A 5484-nucleotide genomic window follows, 5' to 3' on the forward strand; every position below is an offset into this window, starting at 1 on the left:
ATTATTTTGTTGTCAGATTATATTTCATTGCACCACCATGGGCAACTCATAAACCGGCATCAAAGTAATCATTTTTGTAAAGTACTATTTCTGGAAAAGGTTTGGGGGAATGTGTGCTTATGTGTAAGTTGGCTTGGGATTCTTACAGTTATGGTTTGTATTTGAATCTATGCTTGTTTGTGCTGGAATGTGTACCAACAAAAATGACTGTCATTATTCTAAGAGGCTTAACATAAACTTTGTGAGTCCTAGCATAGCTGTCCATGCTTTAAACATTAGCTCTTGCACATTAGCAGACAAGACTATGGAAACAACTTTGATGATGTTTTGTTTCTGTGGTCTGCTTTCACAAAGAATGTTCTTTAACTATATTTAGGCCTATTTTACCAGTTGAAAGGATGGAGGTGGACTTTCCCAGTCCACATGGCAGTGTTGTTGGGAAAGACACTAAAGGATGAATTATTGTTCTGCGTCAAATCGATGCCGTGCCTACGCCGTCACCGTGACGCCGTTGTGAACCCTTAGGACTTCTCCTTCACTCCATTTGCCGCGGTGCAGTACCCCCCGTGACCGCTAGGTCGCAATCTTTTCCTGAATGGTATATCCGACTTTTCCAGTCACAGTGAATCAAAGAGATAAGGACAACTATAGTGAAAAAAACCAAAACGAAAAAAAAAAAGAAAATCCAATTCACGAAGAAAAGAGCACTGAAAGTTCACGACTGCTTCAAACCGGAAACCGGAAATGCGTTGCTACCAAGCAAACCAATCATAGCCCTCTCGGTCCGCGTTTGGTCTGCGTTGCCTCGACGCGTAGTTACAATTTGTGGGAGGTATGCGTCAGTGACGGCGTGTGGTACGCGTTGACGCGTACCCTACGGTGTAGGCACGGCGTCGTTTTGACGCAGAACCATAACTCAGCCTTAAGTCACAAGTCTGACTCTGCCGTTCGTGACGCTCTCTGCCTAATAACTGAGGTCGCCGGCGTGGGCCACACCCACTGTTTTGTAAACTGCTCGGGGGAAGCAGAAAGATGCTGTGATTTAAGGGGAATCCCTCAGTCGGTTTCGGTGGGCGTCTGAATTGAGTTTCTGGTTTGGTTTCGGGCACTTGATTGCCTTTGTTAGTCTGACTCTCTGCTGTTCGTGGCTCTCTCTGCCTAACAGCTGAGGTCACTGGCCACACCCACTGTTTTAAAAACTGCTCGGAGGAAGCAGAATGAGGCAGTTTCAGCCAGTCGCAATTAGCCTAAGGATTGCAGCTGAGCCGACCTCTGGTATTTCACCACAGTTTGAGCGCTGAAGCGTCAGTGTTCTTACTGTCCACTTAAGACCACGTAAACCCCTGCGAGTCTACCTGCGCGAGTCCACCAAGCAAAGTTCCACCCTAAGTAATGCAAATGTGTCTCAAACCAATCCCGGTCACATATGGGTACAGACCAAGACGCGCCTCCCGTAGGCAGTACAATCCGCAAAAACTGTGTTGTCCCGTGGTATATCCGTCTGCCACATCCTCCGTTACCTTTGGTCTCTGGAACTGTCAGTATGCAGTTAACATAACAGAGTTCATCAGTTCATTGTTACATCTCTCGTACATTCAGGTCCTAGCCCTGACAGAGACTTGGATCCACCCAGAAAACACAGCTACACCAGCTGCTCTATCCGTAGATGGAGAATTCACTCAAACACCTCGCTCTGCTGGACGAGGAGGTGGCACAGGCATTTTAATGTCCAAAAAGTGGATTTTCACCTTTGTCCCATTGCTAACTGCTCATCGCTTGAATATCACAGTAAAAATCTCTAAGCCCTTCATTGCTTGCATTATGGTCATATACCGCCCTCCAGGAGGCAACCTAGATGAGGTCATCTCTGAAATGGACATGATTCTCTCTGACATCCCTGATGATGACTCTCCACTAATAGTACTGGAAGATATGAACATTCACATCGGCAAAACACAGGCAACTGACTTTCTGGCTCTCATCTACTCTTTCAATCTTACGCTGGTCCAGACTCCTCCAAAACACAAAGCTGGTAACATCCTTGACCTGGTGCGGACGAGAAACTGCACTACAGCTGACGTGTGTGTCACACCACTGCACCTCTCAGACCACTTCCTGGTTAAATTTTCCATCTCCCTTCCTCATGTCACTCACCTGACTCCAAAGATGGTTTCCTATCGCAGAAATGTACGTTCTCTCAGCCCTTCACAGCGGTCTAATGAGGTCTGCTCTAACCTCCCTTCCCTCTCAGACCTTTCCACACTATCTGTTAATGAGGCTACGGAAACACTCTGCTCCTCACTCACCTCCTCTCTGGATAAACTCTGTCCTCTGGTGTCCAAGCCAGCTGGAGAGAAACCTCCCAGTCCATGGCTCACAGAGGTTCTGAGGGAATACAGAGCTAGCCTTAGGGCAGCAGAAAGAAAGTGGCACAAGGCAAGGCAAGTTTATTTATATAGCACAATTCAACACAAGGTGATTCAAAGTGCTTTACATCGACATTAAAAGCAGCAAGACATAATTGTACAGTAAATAGCAAATAAAATAAAATAAAATTATGAGAAAAGAAGGTAAAATAATAATAATAAAAGGACAGGTTGCTAATTTAAGAGTACGCTTAAATAACGAATAAATGAAATAAAATGATAAGAAAAGAAGTAAAATAATAAAAAGCACAAGCTGTTACAAATAAGGGCAGTAGAGTACAGCAGGTAAGTATTTAATTTAAGAGTACGCTTCAGTAAACAGTAATGTTTTTAGGCCTGATTTAAAGGAGCTGACAGTTGGAGCAGACCTCAGGTCTACAGGAAGTTTGTTCCACCGGTCAGGAGCAGAATAACGGAACGCTGCCTCACCTTGGTTGGTTCTAGTTCTTGGGACACACAACAAACCAGATCCAGAAGACCTAAGGGGTCTGGGAACTTCATAGGGAACTAAAAAATCCAGCATGTATTTTGGTCCAAGACCATTCAGTGCTTTATAGACCAGCAGTAAGATTTTAAACTCTATCCTTTGACCCACTGGAAGCCAGTGTAGTGATTTCATGACCGGTGTAATATGGTCCAGTTTCCTGGTGTTTGTAAGGACTCTGGCGGCAGGTTCTGGATCAGCTTCAGCTGCCTGATTGATTTCTTGTTCAGGCCTGTAAAGATGCCATTGCAATAATACAACCTACTGAAAATGAATGCATTAATACGTTTTTCCATGTCTTGTTTAGAGAGAATCCCCTTAATTCTAGCAATGTTTTTTAGGTGGTAGTAGGCAGATTTAGTGATAAACTTTAGATGGCTTATTTATGCACTTAAATAAGTGCAGGTCTGAGTCAATCATTACACCAAGATTTCTGGCTTGATTTGTAGCTGTCAATGGCATGGAGCCAAGGTGAGCATTGATCTTTTCCCTGAAACCCTGAAAAAGTTGCTACTATTAGTAACCAATTTTCTGAGCCCGCTCACTTCAGCCCACTCCAACCGGCCACTGGCGCCTCTCTCTGCTCCTTCCGGTCTCTAAACGAGGACAAAGTCTCTAAACATCTAGTCCGCTCAAAATAAACGACCTGTCCTCTCGATCCTGTCCCTACCGACATCCTGCAGAACATTTTACCAGACAGTCAAACCAGCAATAACCCACATTATCAACTCCTCTCTAACTTCTGGCATCTTTCGCTCTGCCTTCAAACAAGCTCGGGTCACCCCACTGCTGAAAAAACCCACACTCAATCCTGCCCAGGTTGAAAACTACTGGCCAGTCTCACTGCTCCCGTTCATGTTTAAAATTCTAGAACGTGCTGTCTTCAGTCAGGTCTCGCTGTTTCTTCATGACAACTGCCTGCATGATCCAAATCAGTCTGGCTTTAGGCAAGCCCACTCCACTGAAACTGCTCTTCTGTCAGTCACTGAGTCACTATAGGCTGCCAGATCTGCTTGTCTATCCTCAGTCCTCCTACTGCTCGACCTGTCTGCTGCCTTCGACACGGTCAACCAGCACATCGCCCTCTCCTCACTGTCAACGCTTAGCATTTCAGGATCTGTCTTCTTATGGTTCATGTCTTACCTCGCAGGAAGATCCTTCAGAGTGTCATGGCAAGGATGAATGTCCAGATCGCATGAGCTGGCAACAGGGGTCCCACAGGGATCAGTGCTTGGCCCTCCTCTACTTTTCCCTGTACACCATCTCACTAGGTGAAATCATCAGCTCTCATGGCTTCTCCTACCACTGCTATGCCGATGACAGCCAGCTCTTCCTTTCCTTTCCACCTGGTGACATGGCCATCTCAATGCAAATATCGGCCTGTCTTTCTGATATCTCTGCTTGGATGAAGGACCGTCACCTTCAGTTGAATCTGTCCAAAACTGAGCTCATTGTTTGCCCAGCCAGTCACTCCTTACCTCTTCAGATAAGCGTGCAGCTAGATTCCACCACACTTGTGCCCACATCTTCTGCCATGTTAGACAGCCAGCTGACCTTAAAGGAGCATGTTGCCTCCATTTCCCGGTCTTGCCATTTCGCTCTCTACCACATCAGGAAAATCAGACCCTACTTGAAAGAACATACAACACAACTATTGCTTCAGGTTCTGGTCATGTCACATATTGACTACTGTAATTCCTTGTTGGTCGGCCTTCCTGCATGCTCAGTTAAACCTCTACAGATGATCCAGAATGCAGCAGCACGTCTGGTTTTCAATCAACCCAAGAGAGCTCATGTCACTCCGCTGCTAATCTCTCTGCACTGGCTTCCAGTTGCAGCACGCATCAATTTCAAAGCTCTGCTTCTGGCTTACCAAACAATTACCCAAACGGCTCCTCAATACCTTCACTACTTGATCCAGAGATACACTCTCTCTCGACAGTTCCGCTCAGCCAGTGAAAGACGCCTGGTGCTTCCACCACAACTTGGCATGAATTCAGTAGCCGGACTCTTTTCCTCCATTGTTTCCCGAGGGTGGAGTGACCTACCTAACTCTGTCTGATCTGCAGGGTCTGTACCTACTTTTAAGACCAAGCTAAGGACTCAGCTCTTTAAGGAGCACTTCGGCATCTAGTAAGATTCATGCACTTATGACAAGATGGTGTCTTCTTAGACGTAGCTTTCTTATTTAAAGTTATTCTATGCAACTTCTGAGAGCTAGCAAGATTTGAAAGTGGCGCCTCCTCTAAGACCCGCCCCCCCGCCCCCACCCACGAGCGCTCCGTCCAAAGCCACGCCCCCACAAACACGAACGCGCATACGATTATTAAACATTTTGGACAGCACATTTACAGCAAAACTACCCCATGTCTCATTCACCTGTAAGCGAGGCCGGTTTTAGAGGGGGCAGGGGGGGGCTGTGCCCACCCAAACGTGCATCCTGCCCACTGGCGTCTCCATCCCGGAGAGTGCCGGTGCGGCTGGCGGAGCGCTGCAGTGCCGTGCAGGCTCTAGAGCCACGGCTACGCCGTAGGCTACGGCGTAGGCTACGGCGTAGGCTACGGCGTAGCTGTG

The 5484-nt window shown here is 46.7% G+C and overlaps 1 pseudogene; it reads left to right on the forward strand.

The window, feature by feature from the left end:
* Positions 1 to 1392: 1392 nt before the first annotated feature.
* On the forward strand, positions 1393 to 5044 carry LOC133445605 (uncharacterized; annotated as a pseudogene).
* The last annotated feature ends 440 nt before the right edge of the window (positions 5045 to 5484 follow it).

The sequence above is a fragment of the Cololabis saira genome, chromosome 6 (genome assembly GCF_033807715.1).
Source record: "Cololabis saira isolate AMF1-May2022 chromosome 6, fColSai1.1, whole genome shotgun sequence".
Taxonomy (NCBI): domain Eukaryota; kingdom Metazoa; phylum Chordata; class Actinopteri; order Beloniformes; family Belonidae; genus Cololabis; species Cololabis saira.